Below are 20,489 nucleotides of genomic sequence, written 5' to 3'. Positions count from 1 at the left end.
GGGCCTCTGAGAAGTAGAAACCAAGATAGGCCTAGATACACAAGAGATCTTTTGGAGGAAGCACTTGTAAAGGAAACAAGGAAGGGAGCCAGAGAAGGTAGAGAAGAACCTTAAACTGTAATGCAGGTCTGAGTCCTATGAAGGAGAAGGGGGAAGAAGTTTGGGCAGGCAGAGCCTCAGAAAATACAAGAAAGTCTTGGATGGGCCAATGGGAAGTACTCAAGCCAAAGTTGCCCATCAGAGGATTCCCGTATCTTATAGGGAAAGGGCTTGCATTAGTCCCACTGCACTGGTCACTGGCTGAAAACAGCCTGTGGAAGCAAGGGTCCAGGAGGAATATGGTGGTAGGTCAGCAGCTGGAGGCTTCAGTCATGTATGCTCCTACAGCAGGAAGTCTGAGAGTTCATTTTCATAGCCACCACACTCCACCTGTGCTGTAGAAGTTTATTCTGTACACGGGCCTGGGACATGCTCCTCCATGGCTCTTGGACAGCATCTCTTACTCAGAGTTGGTGGTCTCAGGGCCATAGCTGGTTCTTACCCTCTCTCTCCTCCACTATCCATTCAAAACTCCCTCACCCTCCACTATCATTGTGGCAGATCTTGGTGACTTTTCTGGCAGTGCGACCCAAACTTTCATTCCTTCTGGGAAATCACACCCTTCTGGGCAGTGAAGGGCTGCCCCTATCTGTTCACAGCTCTAGCGGGGTAAGGGTATGCTGGCAGATGTCAAAGTGGATCAGAAGGTTGAGTGCACGTTTCTTCCTGGCCCCAGGGTGCAAACAGCTCTACTGACCCTGCTGTCAGGGTGGTGACCTCTTCTTGCCGGCTGGCTCCTGGACACAAATCGTCTAAAGTGCTTGGCAGCAGAGGTATCTTGGACTTCAAGAGGACATGATGGTGGCCTCTGACAAAAGCTTATGATCTGTAAGCCTTCAGGCCCAGAGTTACAAGGACAGAAAGCACAAAATCTCCACAGGGTCATTGGGAGTGATTTCCCACTGACCTACTAATATTTCCCAGACTCACATGTTTTTCCTATTGGAGACACAATATCATAGAGAGGGCTGTGATTTACTGTCTGAACTGCAACTTAAAGGATAGCCCTCCAGCCTTTCAAAGAGCTGCCTCCAGTGCATCGGCCATGCCTTTGAATGATTGCAGGACTTTCTGAGGTCAGCTCCTTCTGAATGATGGATGGTGTAGAATGCAGCAAGATTGGCAGAAACTATGGTCCTAATCCCACTCCCACTCCTCCTTTGCTATAAAGTTGGATCCAAAATAGGATCCTTATCTGTCAGTCAAGCTTTTTTGTGAGTCTCTGGTTAATGGCGCTGGCTGAGATTGTGCAGACAGGAAAAGCGAATAGATACCTAGAGTCGGTATCTAACCTGTGAGTATGAGCCACCGGCCTTTCAAGGACGGGCCCACGTAGCCACTTTGCCACCAAGTGGCCAGATAGACTCCTCAAAAGATACCTTGTTATAGGGGCTCTGATCTGGTTCTCTTGCAGACAGGGAGGGCATGTAGAGGCAGCAAGGGCTACATATAATGGCGCGCAGCTCATGGCCACTACTTGGTCTACACTGCCAAACGCATTGCACTACCTTGGACAAATCACATGGCCTCTCTGCATCTCAGTCTCCTTTTGTGAGTAATAAGGGAGACTGGACTAAACGTTCCCTGAAATTCCTTCCATGCCCAACTCTATAAACTACTAGGACACGCTCATCTGACATATTGCTAAACAGGGATCGGGTGGTTGTCTAACCATGAGTCCATACACAGCAAGCCCTCCCCTGAATTACCTGAATTACTACTTACTGGGGAGAAGTGTATGGGCAGAAATTCACAACAATCTGAGAAGTAAAATATTTGAGGCTTTGTTACTCTCAAGTAAACAAAGCTAACGACTGGTAAAGAACCTACTTTAATCAAGAGAGAAAAATGTGTTTATTTTTCATGCCACTGATTTGCACTCCAGCAACTAAAACACAAAGCAACAACTCTCTCAACCTCTGCCTCAAATACACTACTCAGTCAGGTTTGTAATCACCACCAGCGGGGCTCTTAGTCTAACTAAGACAGGGTATCGCCAGGGTGACCCATGTAACCAGGAGGATAAAATCCAGATGTTTACGGGTCAAGGCTGAGGTTTGAGGGCCTCGGCTAGTTGCTTGTTTTCCTGCCTGCTCAGCCCCTGCTTCTTCTCTTCCTGAGAACTTCCTGGTTTCTCTTGTCGAGCTTGACCTTCAACAAATTACTTAACTTCTCTGTAACCTTGGTCCATGTCTTCACCTATGAAATGGACAGAATTATGTCTACCTCACAATGTGGGTGTGAAGATATAAATGAGATAAAGCACATCAAGTGGTTAGCCCAGATCCGGAGTGTGTGAGGTGTTAACTCATAATCCTTTTCATGAGTTAGATTTGCTGAGAATTGAAATGGTGCATTCTGCTTGTCCCATGCCACTAGACATCCATGGCTCTATTTGCCTAGGCCGTGGGTACCCTTCCCCCTTTCTCAGCATTCAGGAGGAAGTAAATCTTAACTTCCACTCGTCTTCTGTTCTAAACATTGGCCATGTCACTTGTGTCTCAACCTTTGTGGTTTCCCAGCACCTAGGACCTCGTGGCACCTTCATATTCTCCAAAGTGAGGGTACTTACTTAAAAGGAGTTTAATTTCAAGTATCCTAAAGAGTCTCCCCTTCCTTCACTCAGAATCACAGTTACTTTCCATGCATAAGCAGCACAATCTATGAAGGAAGGCTTCGTGTGCCCAACAAAGAAAAGCCATAGCTCAGACATGGTCCAAAATACCACAGTCTAATTTGGGGGTGATGTCCAATATGCGCTCAAAGCAAATAATGTGATGAAGAGGGCTGTCCCTAAAATAGTATCACTACAAAATAAAAGCCTGTGTCAAATTTAAAAGCAGCCCCATCAAAACCCTTATTTTTCAAAGGAAAGAGGCTACATGTTTTTGATGATACCACCAACTAATGTCTATTTGCAGGTGCTGGTTTTCAGAACTTCCCCCCATTTGCTTTTATTTGTGAGACTGCCAAGTCTAAACACCCCAAAGTCACAGAGAAGAAAGCAGACTCCGAGCAGACATGCAGTTTGCCTGGGATCACAGAGATGATGGAACCGCTCTATATCCTTCCTTACTTAGACTAGATTGGAGTCAGCAAAATTCTTCTGGAAGGAGAAAGATAGTAAATATTTTAGGCTTTGCAACCACACATGCCCTCTGTTGCATAGTCTTCTTTATCACATTTTTACAACACTTTATGAATGTAAAAACCATAGTTCACATGCCATATTAAAACAGGTGGTGGGCTGAATGTGGTCCGCAGCCCACAGTGTGTCAACCTCTGGACTAGAACAACTTTGCTGATGAATTATTTGCATTTTAGTTTTTGCCCTGTCCCATGAACCAGACAAAATTAAAAGTGCCTTCAGATTTTACAACTAGTTTTTGTTTTTGTTTAGGGGAGGTGGTATTTTTTGTTTGTTCAATAGCAATTACAGGATTTGGGGTTCTTTTTTCATAGTTAACTCTCTTCCCAAAGGTTCTAAGACTAAATTTAGAATTTATAGGTCTCTAAACTAACATACTTCTGCATAAATTTCTAAATAATTTGTCTAGATTTCTATGAAGAGTAAAAATTGTGAGTCTGACCCCTTTGATTTAAAAATATCTTAAATAGGCTAAACTTCCAAAGCTTTTACAGTGTGATTTCCAAAAATTTCTGGATATAGAAGGGGGAGATAATGGGGCTTTTGAGCTTCTTAAGATAAACTTTACTACTTGTCAGCACTCTGTACTTAACCAGTGAGTCTCTCTCTGAAAAATTCATCAACCAGTATGAATAGCACACAGAGAAGTCGAAATGAATATAGAGAATCAGAGTCTTTTCATCCACATTCATTTGTCTGACTAGTCCTCGTAACTTTTTTAGGGGTTAAAGATCATTTTCCATGTTGACTCAGAAAAAGCAAACAGGAAATCAATACCATGTTAATAAATACAAGGGTCACCCTGGGTCAAAATAAGTCATTCTTCAAATGTTATTGGCCTTAATCTGTTATGGGAATTGTTCTTCTTATGTCCTAGAGTTATAGGAAATGTGGAGTTTCAGTAAACCAGATGCTAAGATGACTTTCTTCATAATCTATTCCATATGCTAATTGTTTCGCAAACCCACTCGTTTCTCAGCCAGGTGGGTCAGAATTTTTTTGGCGTAGTGTTGATGAAAAGCATACCCCATATGTTATACATTACACAACTGGCATCTATACAAGAGTCAGGGTCCATCCCGCTCCTCCTTCCCTCCACCTTCCTTTAGAAAATTAAGGATTGGCAACAGCCAGAAGCTGGAAACTGTGTGTGCTCCATCAGTTCCTGCAAGAGCACTTCTAACCCAGGCCCCAGGTTACAGTCAGTCTTTGCCTGCTGTTCTACACAGCCACCTGTTTCTTCTTCATGGCCTTCAGGGTCACCCTCCAATCTCTTTTGCATCTTTATACATTTCCTTAGTATTTTCCTCATTGCCCTTAAAAGAATTATAGTACAAACTTCCACCTATAAAATATGTCATGGGGATGTAACGTACAGCATGGTGACTATAGTTAATAATATTGTACTGCATATTTGAAAGGTGCTAAGAGTTTACCTTAAAAAATCATCACAGGAAAAAAGTTGTAACCAAGTATGGGATGTACACCAGATTTACTGTGGGGATCGACTTGCAATATATACAATTATTGAATCACTATGCTGTACACCTGAAGCTAAAATTATGTTATATGTCAATTACAACCTTAGAATTTTTTTAAATTATACTTTGGGCTATTTTCTATGATGTTTTAAATTTGAATCTTTCATACACTCCAATCCAATGAAAACAACCAGATTCCCTATTTAAAAGAAATAAAGTCTACCTATAAGTCATATTGAAAAGAAAACGTATAATACAGAAATTATCATCTAAGTATGTTACTCCTACTGCTGAATTCTTTTTTGGTCACTACTGGGGGTTTTAGTTATAAGAGGCTCTTCTTGGGGCATCTGTGTGGCTCGGTAGGTTACGTGTCTGACTTCAGCTCAGGTCGTGATCTCGCAGTTTAACGGTTTGTGCACCGCATCGGGCTCTGTGCTGACAGCTCAGAGCCTGAAGCCTGCTTCAGATTCTATGTCTCCCTCTCCTTCTGCCCCTCTGCATCCCCTCTCTCTCAAATTTAAACAAGCATTTAAAACTTTTTTTTAATTTTAAAAAAGACGCTCTTCGCTAATACTTTCACTGTGTAGGCAAATAAAAAACACATCATAGAAACCAGTGGTTCTCAAAGTTTTATGCGCACTAGAATCAGAAGAACTGGTCAAAGATACAGATTAGCTAGCCCCAGATTTGATTCAAAATGTCTCAAGTCAAGTCCGGAAATGTGAATTTTAGCAAGTTCCCCAAGTAACTCATGCAGACAATCCGCTGGACAGGTACATAGTCTAACAGGTTAGGATCCTTTGGGAAACACTAAAAATCATTGGATAAATGTTGGGGTGAGTTTGCTTAATGATGCCACAAAATAAGAGTAACATGATAATCATCAGTTTGTAAAATTATAGGTCTTATTTGGGGTTCTCCGGGGGTGGGGGGACCAACAGGATGTATATATAGAGAGAGAGATTTATCCCAAGGAACTGGCTCATGGAATTGTGGAGGTGTGGCAAGTCCACAATCAAATGGAGAGTCTGGCAGCTGGAGACTCAAGGAGCTGCAGTCTGAATCCAGAGATAGCCCACTGTAGAACCAGAAAAGCCAATGTAGCATATAAAGTCTAAAGGTAGTCTGAAGAAGAATTCTCTCTTGGTCAGGTAAGGTTACCTTTTGTTTTCTTCAAGTGTTCAACTGTTTGGATGAGGCTCACCCACATCAGAGAGTACAATAAGGTTTACTCAAAGTCCACCAATTTAAACGTAAATCTCATCTAAAAACATCCTCACAGAAACATCCAGAACAATGTTTTACCAAATATCTGGGCACTGAGGTCTAGTCAAGTTGATACATAAAATTAACCATCACAGTCAGAGAATCCAAAACAAGGGGCTAAGATTTGGGAGTCCTGTGTCATAATCCTGTTCCTCTCTGATTATATGATTTGTCAGTTTTCCAGCCTTAGTACAATCTTTAGGATATAACTTCTAAAGTAAAATTCCCACCTTTAATAGGCAAATACACTGATTGACTATTTTTAAGTGTTACTGCACTGATCATACTCTCCCCCACCCCCACTCCAAATTGCCAGGAGAACAGTAGTCAACGCTTCTACATAACTCAGTGTGGCTAAGGATAGCCTCAGTTAACTTCTTCGTTTAGGAATCAAAGCCTTCAAATTCCTTAGTATCAGGCTCTAATTAATTGGATAAGCTAATATTATAAAGAAAAAGAGCACCATAGGCTTTAGGAATGGGTATAAGATTTTCTCATTACTTTAAATGTATAGGTTGTAAGCTGAGGATTCGGGAGGTACTTTCACTTTCTCTGCCATTCAATCACTTAATCATCACTTAACTTCTGTTAAGCTACGACCATACTCTAGGTTTAATGTGCTAGGCTTATTAACATGGCTAAGACAGTCTCTGACCTCACGTGGGTCAGATATAATGAGAAAAAAACATACATATGGAAAAAATCACCCTAACCATTTACTGAGTGTCTACTGTATGATAGTGACCACGCTGTATATTATTTTCTTCTAGGCCTCACAAACTTCCTGAAGGCTAGTAAATCCCACTTTACTTTGAGAACACTGAGCCTTAGTGGTTCCATTTCTTGCTTAAGACTTCAGAGCCAGTTTCCAAGAGTGAGCTGTAAATCTACTATAGCATATTTCTGTCTCCAAAATCTACATTCTCATGCTACTATGGAACTATATTGGTCAATAGAAGTCCAATAATCATACCATAGTCAACACGGCATGAAGAAAAAACACAAGGATGATTGATTTGGAGAACATGACATTTAAACTGGCCCAAATGGGCAAAATTTTGCCATAATGAATTAAGAAGCAGTATTCTAAATATACCTAACAGCATAAAAACTGGTATGGTAAAATGAAAGTGTCTGTTTTTCTGTTACCAGGGGAAGACTGCTATACAGAATGTAGGGACATAAAGAAGAATTCGGAGATGGTGCTCAGAAGTATCAAGCCTTGAATACAGATTTTTCTCTGCAGGTATGGGGTCTTTTAAATTAAGACTTTGCCATCAGAGGGGCACCTGGGTGGCTCAGTCATTTGAGCATCTGGCTCTTGATTTCGGCTCAGATCATGACCCTAGGGTTGTGAGATGGAGCCCTGGACAGGGCTCCACGCTGAGCATGAAGAATGCTTGGGATTCTCTCTCTCTCTTTCTCTCTCCCTTCCTCCCTTCCTCCACCCTCCTCCCTGCTCACACACGTGTAGGCACATACATACTCTCTCTCACGTAAAAAACAAAATTTTTTTACGAGTTTGCCATCGCAATGTGGATGGCATCCTGTCATATTGATATCATAGTCTGAACAGCCAGGATTCAACTATAGTTATTATTCAACTGAATTACTAACACTTTTCCATTCAATCAGCATTTACAAGGGAATAGAAAGCTCTTAATTTTAAAAATACAACAATATTAAAATCAGCCTGTCCATGAGTAACGTGATCATTCCAATTTTAAAAGGATCAGGTTATCATAAAATGTTTAAAATGGTATTTGTTTTACAGGAGGAAAAATCTGTTAAAGGCAAGAGACATTCACATTTGCATAATAAAATGTTTTTATGGTTCAATAAACAAAGCATCTTCTGTGTGTATTTTGTTATTGCAAGCTACAAATAAGTTGAACAAAGGTAAATACTTTCTTATCAGCCTTTCCTTCCACACACTCAGAGGACTCCATATCATCTCTGTCACCTCTGCCCTCGACAGTGTTGCTGGCAATTCCATCACACAAACACCAATGTGAAACAGAGAAACCCAGATCAGCTATTCAACAAAGTACTTCAACTTTTTCTGGAGAGCTTTGATTTATTTGGGGATGCTGGTTACAAATTTCACACATATTCCAGACGATGGGTCCACATCATTCAATTTCTGTCTTTTAATTAATTGACATTATAAATGATTTGCAAGGTAACAACTTGCATTATGGAAGCTCACGCTTTAAGAGAAATGCCTATACAGCACTCTGTAAGATACTTTTAAAGTGAGGCTTAAAATAATTATCTGTGTATAATTCAAAAGCTTACTTCTCTTTAATCTTTAAGTCTTTCAGATGAGAAACCATTAGTTCTTTCCCACCATTTACTTAATTGAGATTCAAAACGTTCCCTTTTGGAGGGTAGAGTTCAACAGAACTCATTTAGAGGTATAAACTTTGTTCTCCACTTCCTTCATAACTTTGATTATAAAGAACCACCACACAATTGCTAGATGTTTCCTCAACTGATCATCAGAGGAAGCATGGGTCCTTGATATTCCCTTTTTAAATATATTTTCATTAGTTAAAACTTCAATTCCTTTTTGTAAGCTTATTTATTTATTTTGAGAGAGATGGAAAGTACAAGCAGGGGAGGGCCAGAAAAAGGGAGAGAGAGAGAGAGAGAGAGAGAGAGAGGGAGAGAGAGAGAATACCAAGCAGGCTCCACACTAACAGGGTGGAGCCCAATGCAGGACTCAAACTCACGAACCATGAGATAATGACCTGAGCCGAGACCAAGAGTTGGATGCTCAACCAACTGAACCATCTAGGTGTCCCTAAAACTTTAATTTCTTAAGTCAATGTCCATCAAACTGGGTTCTGGGGATCTCCATGAGAATACTGAGGAATTTTCTTTTGCTTTTAAAAGAAGCCTTAATGATTTCCAAGCTTAATGATTTCCAAACTAGCAAATTTAACACACCGAACATCTTTGTTATTTTGGGGGCAATAAAGTGGGAAATGCAAGTTTTGTGCAGATATTCCAAATTATCTTGAGATTTACATGTACATTTTAATGATGAAATTTCCACAGGTAGAGTCTGGAGGAGGATATCCAAATGCCAACACAAACAAATATTATCAGAGCCTACATCGTTTCGGCAAGCACTGCCTACTGAAGAAGTTACTCCACACTAGAGTATTCAGTGTGAAAATGTATACAAGAAAATTCTATAACAGGTCAAAAACTATGACGACAGTCTCAAAGATAAAAGTCCAAGTTCTTCACTCCCTCCCCCGCCCCGCAAATTTTGCGGTATCAAACACTATTACACAGAATTCAGCCATCACCTGGGGTTCAGAGACACACTTTAGAGAAGTACTAGTTTTGTTCAGCAAGGCATTCAACTTCATTGGGTATTAATGCGCCCACAGACATACACATGGAACAGCAGCTTTAGAAACCAGGGGTAACATAAAGCAAGTATCTAGAGCTCTCTTTGGATATACAAATCGAATAATGAATGTTATTTGCTCACTCAGAGTTTTTTTCCCATAAAATGTTACGGAAGCTTTCCATTCTAAGGGCTCCTCTCCTCAGAGATCTTAGATCTGTCCAAACCTTCGTTCTATGTGTTTCCCATTCTCTCCAGCACAGAGTAAACTTCTTATTACATAATCATCAGAAACTTTCATGGGTCTCTCAAATTTGTGTGTGTTTCTGTTCATGTGTATATATTTTTTTCGCTTCCAAAATGCTAAGAGATTCCGTTTGGTCTCCTGAAAAACTGAATAAATTCTTGGATTGAATCAGATCAAACTGCCAGTTCCAAATGTTGCCTAGAGCTCCAGAACATATCTTCGCTTGGAGAAAGCGTCCTGGGTTATTGGTCAGACTCGCTTTGGGTGTTCAGCTGGTTCCTCGCCTAGCACCTTGGGAAAGGTCGACACTTGTTAGGAGGGGGAAAAGTCCTTTTCAGAACCACCTATTCCTTAAAAAGTGAAGAGTATCATTTATATTCTGAAAAGGGGTGACTGGTTCAACTGTTGTAAACCAGTTGTACAAAAGGTTTGTACAAAGTGTTATGCTTTGTAGCATGAAGCCGAAACATTTGTCCATCTAACTCTTCTTTGAGCGTCTGTGCTCTGTGATGAGGATAAACAGATGAAATGGATGTATTTTCTCCCCTCTAAGTGCTAAAATGTACTGGAAGAGACAGCTATATAAATAGATAATTACAGTACTATGTCATACGTGCTACAAGGATATGTGAATATAGTGAAGTGGAACCCAAAGAAGCAGAGGATGTGTGTGTGTGTGTGTGTGTGTGTGTGTGTGTGTGTGTGTGTAATTTTTCCCTATTGCTGGCATCTCTTTCAAGAAGCCTCATGAGACAGAGGCAAAACAAACAAGTTCTGAATATGCGTCTGGAGGCAGCACACAGGGGCAAGGGCTTCATTGTTCTGGGATCGAAGACGATGCTGATTACATAAGCACCATTACCTGCCGGTACTGAGCTTTGACTATTTCTAGCACATTGCTAAGAACTGAGGCTTCTCAGTGGCAGTGCCAAGGAAACTGTTGGAGGTTGCCAGTCATTTTAGAGAAACGCCACAGAACACTGCGTGCCAGATGGCTACTGATGAAAGTGATGAAGGTTCCCGCTTGGAAATGAAGTCCAATTCCATATTTGGTCCTTCTTTCCTTCTTTCTCTTTTGAATGCATAAGAGAGTACAAACCCAGCCTTATTCTACTCTTGTCGCACAAAATCCCCATTGTCCTTTCTTCTTTTAAGAATGTGCTGGAGAGATGGAACGAAGTTAAATCCACTTTATCCCAAAGCCTGAGAGGTCCTAGAGCCCTGCCTCTCACTGAGTCAGGCCTTTTCTCTTTTACCTCTTCTTATTCATGACTCCCAGAAACGAATGTCAGTGGAACCCACTCAGGGTTGGCCTGCCAGGGACTCAAGTTTCTGTGAGGTAAGTTGCTCCCATCTCAACATCTCACAGAAGGGAAAAAAAGAAATGCCCAGCTTGAAATGTTTTATAATGGTTCTTCTTGGTAGAAGAAGTTCACCCAGTCTCTGTTGAGGACATTGCGAGCTTTTCTTTCTCTGACCAGTGCATAAGAGGACAATTGCTTCTTCATCACTTCTAACATCCTAAGTGGAGGGGGCTCCACTGAGACAGCAATCCTGGTCTATCTCCCCTTGTTTTCTTACTCTACCTCAGGGAAGTGAAGTGGTATTCAGAAAAATAAACTTAGCTTGTTTCTCCCAGCACCTTGCTTCTTTCACACTAGGAGCTAAGTCACCACTGCTTCTCCATGCCAGCACCTGGGTGGGTGAGTCCGCTTAGTCTGCTAAGCATCAGTTAGCCATCTTGCCGAGACACCTACAACCACTGTCCAAACTGTTTTAACAGAGTAGAGGTGACATTTTGGCACTCTATCTGCTAGAAGTTTCTTTCAAAGACCCCTGGCAGATAAGAAGTAGTGACGTGAACTCCAAAAAATAGTCTTCACTTTTTCAGAGGTGATTTTCATTTGACAGAAAGCATTGTGTTACTTTCTGTTCTTTGCCCTTGAAGTATAGAAGGCCTTACTAGGAGAAAGGGAAATGGCAGTAGATTTCTCAATCCACCATGAGGATTGATAAGAAAGCCCTAAGATAGAGCAGATCAAGTTGGGAAACTCTATTTTTTGATGGCCTTCACTTGACTCTTGTCCTTAAAGATAGGTAAAAAGCATTCTGACATTCAGACATTCTGAGTTCACAACTGTCATGGGCCTTCTCCTTCCTTCTACCTGCCATGTTCCCGTAAGTGTATCTCCAAAAATCCTTCCTAAGCTTCCCAAGAAGTGTGCTCTGGTCTCTGACAGCCAGAATGATGTTACTCTTTAGTTTTCCACTGTGCCTTGTATAAAGGCATTTGAATGAATGAATGAATGAATGAATGAATGAATGAATGAATAATGATAAAAGAAATGGACTCTCCCTTGCTTACCCATCTGTAAAAGATGGAAACTTCTCTGCTCTTCCTCAGGATTACTTTTCTGCCCTAATGAAATGCCTCTGGGGCAGCTGGAGCCCAGAAACTACTCATTTGATAACCTAATAAAAAGTGTGAAGAACATGAAACTTGATTTTCATCACACTGGACTTTGTTCTGCAATGCCTTGGACATTGGGGTTAGCATAAGGTCTGTCATATTTAGGTTTCAAGTATTTTCAATGGAGCCAGACAGCTGGACCGCCCAGCCTGAGACCAGGTCTCTACCGGCACAGGATGGTGAGGGAGAGGGCAGTGTTCCAGGCAATTTGGAGGAAGAGAGACTGAGCTTGGCTAGAAAAGACCTGAGAAAAGCAATTTTGATGCCTGGATAATCGCCCCCGTTGCTTGCAAAGCATGCCAGTGGAAACCTGTCCCAGGGGTTTCCAAGCTTAGAAAGTAAAATGATTGAAGCTCGATCCAGAATGAGGGTAGTGAGGCAATTAAGCAAGGGGAACAAGTGGGGCCTTTGCCTGGAGCAACTTCTGTCCCATCAATTGAGAGAATTTACTTGCCCTCAAAGGAAGGTTATTTCAGCACCTGGCACCAGAATTCTCAATATATGAGCTCTACAGTCTCCTTTGATCTGCACTTACTAGTTCCTGGATTATCAGGCAGTAACTAAGGGAAAGAACATGTTGTCTAGCTGCACTTGGCCCATGGGCTGTGATCAGCAATGAGGGCTGCAGATACCATGTAGTTAGCCTGCTTCATGTACAGGCTTACTCATCAGGGCCCCTTCCAAAGAGTCAACTGAAGAGATTTTAGTCACCTGAAGTTCAGACTACATCTATACCTATGCTGTGCGTTACTTTTAGCTTCCCGCATCTTTCATCTCCTAGCCCCCATGACAAGATGCCACCCAAAGCATCAAGGTACTATTTTTTTTGGTTTTGTTTCGTTAGAAGGGGAGAGATTGAGGGTTCCGGCAGTCCTGAATTCAAACCTGTTGTGTGACTCAGAAAAAAGTCATTTCATTTCTCAACTTCCTCACCTAAAAAAATGGAAATAGGAAGGCGTAATGTCATAGGTTTGTTATAAGGGCCAAATGAAACATTATCTATCAAGGACCACATCAGCATACTATATGACTGGCATATTGTAAGTGCAGAATAAGTGATCACTCTCTTCCCCGACCTCTCCCCCAGGCAGGACCTAGAGAGCCATTATAGACCAATGGTCCCCGTTCTGGTGGCAGGCTCAAGAGAGCCAATTGTTTAATTCCAGGAATTTTGTGAGCCAGATGATGCATGTTGGGAGCTTAACAACAACCACAGTGGGAGTATTCACAGTGCAGAAATAGGTAGACGCTGTAAATCAGGCTTTCCATCCACCTAGCCAGATATCTGGTTTATCAACATACTACCAGTGGTTGTCAAGGTATGATCCTAAAACATCAGCAACCACATTACCTGGAATCTTTTGGACATGCAAATTATCCAGTCACACCTCAGTCCTAACAAAGCCCAAACTCTGGGTGTGGGGCAAAGAAATGTGCTTTAATAACCCCTTCTAGGGACAGTTGTATGTGGCATGTTAAATAACTCGCAGGCAGGTCAGTGTGGCTGGAGCCAAGTAAGCCACACAGAGAGTAGTAAGAGGATGGTGGTAGTGAGGGCTACAGAACACTTTAAAGATTTTTACTTGAGTACCAGTGATAAGGAAACAACCAGAAAGTTCCAAGCAGACGAACACGTCTTTTAAATCTCACTTTAAAGGACTGTTCTGATTGCTATGTTGAGAACAGATAGTAGGTACCAGGGTAGTAAGAGAAGACAGTAGCTGGTAAGAGAACAGGATGATAGAAATATACATGTTAAGAGGTGGTGGGCTTCCAGCTATATTTTGGAGCCAGAGCCAATAGGTTTCTTGTTGAAAGTTTAGATGTAGAAAGTAAGAAAAAGAGAGGAGTCAAGAATGACTCAAAAATTCTTTAGCCTGAGTCACTGGAAAGACAGATTTTCACTGAGATAGGAAAAGAACAAATGAGCTGATGAAAAGCAGCAGGTTGGAGATGAGGAAATCAGTCCATTTTGGACATGATGAGTTTGGGATTCTATTAGACATCAAGAGGAAATGTCAAAGAGGCCATTAGAACTCATCTGTAGCTTGGGGGAGGAGTTGGGCTGAAGACAGCTTTGGAAGTCATCAGCTTCCAGACAGTACTTGCTGAGTTGGTGTAAAATAGTGAATGCAGATGGAAGAAGTGGGTCCTGACCTTAGGAAGTGTAGAGTCTGGATGATGTGAGGGAAGCAGCAAAGGACACAGAGAAAAAAGAGTCAGTGAATATTATTAGTTCAATACAAATTATGGATGCCTTCAGAGAGTTGAAGTAATACACTGCAGGGGTGCCTGGGTGGCTGAGTCAGTTGGGCGTCCAACTTAGGCTCAGGTCATGATCTTTTGGTTCGTGGGTTTGAGCCCCACATCGGGCTCTGTGCTGACAGCTCGCAGCCCTGCAGCCTGCTTCAGATTCTGTGTCTGTCTCTCTCTACCCCTACCCTACTCGTGCTCCGTCTGTCTCTCTCTCTAAAAAATAAGCATTAAGAAAGAAAGAAAGAAAGAAAGAAAGAAAGAAAGAAAGAAAGAAAGAAAGAAAGAAAGAAAGAAAGAAAGAAAGAGAAAGAAAAGAAAGAAAGAAAGAAAGAAAGAAAGAAAGAAAGAAAGAAAGAAAGAAAGAAAGACAGACAGACAAGACAAGACTGCAAGTAGCTATACAACTTCAGTTGATGTTTCTCAGGGCCTCCTAAGTCCTTTCTTAGCCATCAGTGAGTAACAAAGTCTTTACTTACAGCCTTGTAAGTTCAGGCAGTGTTGAGTTGCATGTGAAGGGTGGCCCACTAAGCTCACCTTCTCTTCCTTCACCCACTAAGATCCTTCAGGACTTGCTTCTCCCTAGGGAGTAGAAGAGTTGTTACCACAAGCTAACAACAGCTGGCAGCCAGTTCAACACACCAGTCTGAAACCACACCTGCGTTTGTGAATGTTTTTGCTTTATCAAAAGGAACATGTAATCATCTTAAAAATGTAATTCTTCGTCTTTAAAATAAGCTGGAACAGTCAAACCTTCTTGATCTCACAGCGCTTTTACAAGGACAGTTTAATCAATTACCTTTAAGCTTTTAAAAGTCTCTGACTCATTTGAGCAAGTGGGGAAAAAAAAGACAAAACATCAGTATCTCGCTGGAAAAATACTGTGGTTAATGGTACTGAAACAAAAATAACACTCAGATAAAGGCACCATGTTCCCCAAACCAAGCGTATGCCTCATCTTTTTCTAAAGCAATCTTTCTGCACTGGGGACTTCATGCGTCGTAAATGTTTGCAACCTGCACGATATGCCCTTGGACTGGCTCCTCTCTCTGATCATTTGTTTCTTCCCGGCTAAAATGAGGATAATGATACGTATGCAATAATGTGTGTGTGGGAGGCACCTAACACAATGCTGGATACTCAAGGCTCCCTTTCCATTGTACTGGAAACAAACATGGCCCCAAGTAGCTGTAATGACCACTTCATACTTTCAAGGACCGTGGTTGACAGTGCTTGCAAGAGAAGATGTACTTGGGAGGGTTTTCACCCAAGCGGAATATTTTGACTCAGTTGTTTATTTGCAGAGAATATTAGGGACACAGCCTCATCAAAACTCCTATGGACAAAATGTAGAAATGACTTTTTAAAAAATTACAAAGTAACATGCAAAGCAGATATCATTGACCTTCTATCCCATCCATGACTTTCACCATGACTCTGAAGCTCTTCCTCAAGAGATGGATTAAGGATAGCTATTTCCCACATTATTTGAGGTTTTCTAAGCTGAAAATTTAGTGCTTAGCTTTGTAACCTAGTCCAAACATACAGGTCAAAAAGTATTATACATTTGTGCAAACCTATATGAACGCACAACACCAAGAGTGAACCCTCATGTAAACCATGGACTTTGGGTGAAAATTGGTGCCAGTGTTCATCAATTATAACAAATATATCAGGCTGTAGGGGACGCTGATAGTGGGGGAGGCTGTTGGCTGTGTGAGGCAGGGTACATATGAGAAACCTCCGTACCTTCCTCTTAATTTTGCTGTGAACCTAAAACTGAGCTAACAAATAAAATCCACCTAAAGACTTTAAAAGCAAAACAAATTATATTCAAAAACATTATTTAAAAAAAAAGTCACCTTGAAGAAACATGTACCCATCTTTGTGGTCAGTAGGAGGCTCAATGATAGAAGGAAAGAGTTCTCAAATATGGAGCCAAACTTAAGGAAGCTGTCTTGCTCAAGGTAGAAAGCCAATGAAATAATATCCCCAGGCATGAAGGTCTGAGAGGAGCTGACTGAGCCTCCCATACACAGATAAAATTTGGTATGTGAATCACGTTAAATGCAGTTTCTCCAAGTAGCCAACTCCCCCATGTGTTAGACTTCCCCAAGGAAAACCTTCCATCTTACTTTACACTACCTCCTTCTAGAAACTTCATTAAAAATAAATAACCTAGAAAACAACAAGCAATAGGGCAATTATGGTCACTGTCTTCTGTGAGAACATATCCAAGGCAACCCTCATTTTACCAGCTCTGAAGGAAATTCACAGTTGTTTCTTGAACACCCTCTTGTTCCTGAAGCTCTCCTACCTTAGCTTCTGTGACAATGTTCTTCTGGAGCTCCCCCTGCTTTTCTGAAAGGTCCTTTTCTGTTTCCCCAGTGAGTTCCTCTGCCTCCAGCTGCCTCTAAAAGGTGAGGGCTATTCTGCTTTTCTCACGCTACACAGGCTCACTCTTGGATTCCCTTTCTAGGCACAAAGAGGCACCTGGGTACCACATCTGTCTGGGCTGGGGTTTCGGGAGATGGTGCTGGACCCTGGGACCAGAAAGACCTGGCTTGAAACTTTGAAGCAAAGGGGTAGCAGAGTTGAATGGGGGACCTGTGCCTGCACTACCAGCTATAAAGAAAATTAAGAGCCAATTTTTCTGTTGTCCTGACTTCATTTACCACTTCTTTGGTGAGGAATCCTCAGACCTCTATCTCCAGCACAATATTTCTCACAAGCCTTACAACCTTGTATCTCCACCTGAATATCCTTCAGGGAACTCCAACCAAAAACGTCTAAAATCACATTATTCACCTTCTAATTTCAAATCAACTTCTCATTGTTTTGGGGGGTTTTTTTGCACTTTTTTGGGGACCACCATTTACCTAGTTATCCAAGGTAGAAACCTATTCCCAATCTCCCCCACTCTCATTCCCTAAATCCAATCAGAAATCTTATAAATGCTGCATCCAGAATGTTTTGTGGGTCCATCACATCTTTCCAACACCAAGTAAAAGCAGCATGAAGTTCTATAAGCTGTGATGATCTGGCCCCAGGCCAGCTCTAGTGATTAAATCCAGGATACAGAGGACGTGACGGTGTCCTTTAAGGAGAGCTCAACGGACACATCACCCTTCTGGCCACACACATTTTTTTCTTTCAGTCATTAGTTTCTACCCCTGTAGTAAATTGCCAGGCAGTTTTAATTTTCCCTGACATCTTGTATTCTTCTTACCCTCCCAATTTCCCTTTTGGCATGTAATCGTCTCTTGAGAATTCTAGGATTCGGGTCTTTGCTAGGCCAATGCCATCATCATCTATGAGCTCTGGTGAAGGGGTCTCCTGAGAAGCAAAATGATACTGTGGCTCCAGGACTGTGACAAGTTGTACTTGCAGAGGTTTCCAACACCAAGGGCAGATATGGCCTTGGGTCCTCTGTCTCTTGGGAGGACAGGACCACAGAAGAGATGTGCATATAAACTAGGGCAAACACTGGAACAGGTTATTAGGCATTTCCTAATTTGATTAAGGAAGGACCTAGGAGTCCAGTTTCCATTTGAGTTCTCCAAAGAAATAAAAAGATGTCGAATATAAGGATAGTCAGGGGTTGGGAAAAAGGAAGGCTACAGCGTAAGTACATCTCCATCCCAATCAACAGAAATAAAATCTAGAAAGAATTGTCAACTCTCATGAAGCTGAGGCATAATCTCATGAATTATTCTTTGTATTTTTAATGAGAATCTACTCTGGCTAGGCAATAGGATAGATGGATAGAGCTGCAAATAAGATAACCATGATTGCTGTCATCAACAGGTTTACAGCATAAAGGTAGCTAAAAATAAGGAAACAAACACAAAGCATTGTCATTAGAAATGTAATAAGTGAGATGTAGGGGAAGTGAGAAGGAGATTATATGTGGACATATAAAATGGGTACAGAAATGGATTTAGAAGAGAATGAAGAAAATCTTGCTAAAGGAAATGATCTGTAAGTTGAAACCAGAAGGTGCTTAACAGTTAATCATGGTGCAGCAAGAGCAATATGGATGGGGATGAAAGGCTCTGGAAGAAGGGAACAGTATGAGCAAAGGCCCAGAGATGAGGAACAGCTTGGTTCAGCCTCCAAAAGAAGTTCAAACTGGCTGCTGTAAAATTCAGACACAACAAAATGAGACAGGAGACCAGACAAACAAGGTTTGGGCTTTGATGTCTCTTATTAGCCACATGAAGAAATTTCGACTTTGTCATGTTTTGTGTCAGAGAAATATCCCTCTTCAGTGGGGAGAATGGATTACAGTGGAGAAGGGTTATTTATTAGGAGGTTTACTACAGAAATTTGGAGGAGAAATCATGATGACTTCCATTAGGGGAATAACAACAAGGATGTAAGTGAGTCGCTATGTTTAAAATATATTTAGGAGCTGAAATCTAAGAATTGATGAGTACATGTGAAAGCTGAAAAGAGAAATAAAGGGTGACTCCAAACATCTGTGCTTAGCAATTTGTCCTATCTGCTACGATAGGAAACTAGAGAGAAAAGAAAATTTAGGGAATGAGAAGAAGAAGAAGAAGAAGAAGAAGAAGAAGAAGAAGAAGAAGAAGAAGAAGAAGAAAAGGCGGAGGCGGAGGAGGCGGAGGAGGAGGAGGAGAAGCAGCAGCTGAGTTTTTGATGTGCTAACTTGCACATTGGGCAGGACATTCTTGTGGAAGTGTGCAGTAGACACGTAAGTATGGATGTCAGGAAAGACAAGTGGACAAAAGGTAAACATGGGTCAATCAATAGCACATGACAGTGCATGGGAGAGGACACCTACCATGGAGAAGGGGAGGGCTGAGACTCTGACCCCTTAAACGGGGGTAGGAGTGGGCCTTGCCAAGGGGACTGAGGAGATGCCTTCAGAGGAAGAAGGGGAGTGCTGTGGTCTAGAGAGCAAAACCTCTAAGAAGGAGGGAATTTTCAACAAGACACTTGAATTTTCAAAATCCAGAATCTATATGTGCTGAGAGGTGAGGATGTTCAACATAAATCACATGACAAGAGCAGGTTGAAGAACAGTGTGTGAGGCATAATCTCCTTGGGTGTGGGTTTTTTTTTTTCCATATTGAATTGAATATTTCTGCAAGGACAAACAAGAAACTATCAAAAAGAGGTCCTTAAGAAAGTGATCCTGGGGGTGCCTGGGTGGCTCAGTCGGGTGGGCATCTGACTTCAGCTCAGGTCATGATCTCACGGTCCGTGGGTTCGAGCCCCACATCAGGCTCTGTGCTGACAGCTCAGAGCCTGGAGCCTGCTTCAGATTCTGTGTCTCCCTCTCTCTCTGCCCCTCCCCTACTCATGCTCTGTCTCTCTCTGACTCAAAAGTAAATAAAAACATTTAAAAAAAAAAGAAAGAAAGAAAGTGATCCTCGAGAGTCACAGACAGCAGGAGGTGACTGAATCACCACTCAGTGATGGAACAGTGCACCTCGAGTATGTCTTGTATTTGTAAGTAAGTTCAAGTCAGTTGAAAAGGGTTAGCGCGGCTGATGGTATCAATGGGGCAGAGAAAGTAGAATCAAAATGTAAGCCATTCATTAGCTTTGCAACAAGGAGATCGTTAGTGAGTTGGTGGGAGTCTTCTTAGTGAAATGATGGAAATACATTTACAGACGGTGGCCTTAAAATGGGAGAAGAAGAGGAGAAAATCTGTGCAGATAATTCAATCTAGAAGATTGGTTATAAGAGAAAGGAAGAAATATGGCAGTTAACAAGTGGGGACTGGGGGTCAGGAAGGGGGATTTTACTATGGAGAGTTGAGAATCCCGTGATATCTTGAAACTCACTTCAATCTGAAGGGAGCTTGCGCAGAAGCAGAAAGGGGTGCAAACACTGAAGACAGACAACTCACAGGGGTCAGAAGGGATGGGACTTGGAGAAAAGGCACAGGAGGTAAGCCTGGACAATAGGAGAGGCATCTCTCTCACTGCAAAGAACGTGAAAAGCAAAGCGTGAAGACAACACAGTTAAGTCTGTCAGGTTGCCAACATTCATATGCACCAGTGGCCTATGCTCCAGAAATTTCTCTGGGCCCAAGAAAAATATAATAAAATTCTACACTGCAGGCCTATAGCAGAGGAATTTGGAGTTTCAATATTAATATCTACAATAAAAACATGCTCTCCTTG

At 41.7% G+C, this 20,489-nt stretch overlaps 1 long non-coding RNA gene across 6 annotated transcripts in view; it reads right to left on the bottom strand.

Moving 5' to 3' along the window:
• The window catches only part of LOC111561368, a 336,303-nt gene that overhangs the window by 224,375 nt on the left and 91,439 nt on the right, over positions 1-20,489 (bottom strand). For all 6 annotated transcript variants that reach the window (XR_006600596.1, XR_006600598.1, XR_002743899.2 and 3 more), the window contains one exon: positions 14,811-14,913. This is a non-coding gene — a long non-coding RNA (uncharacterized LOC111561368). The remainder of the gene's footprint in view (positions 1-14,810; positions 14,914-20,489) is intronic.

Source organism: Felis catus, chromosome A1, assembly GCF_018350175.1.
Source record: "Felis catus isolate Fca126 chromosome A1, F.catus_Fca126_mat1.0, whole genome shotgun sequence".
Classification (NCBI taxonomy): Eukaryota; Metazoa; Chordata; class Mammalia; order Carnivora; family Felidae; genus Felis; species Felis catus.
This window is presented reverse-complemented; position numbering and strand designations above follow the sequence as displayed.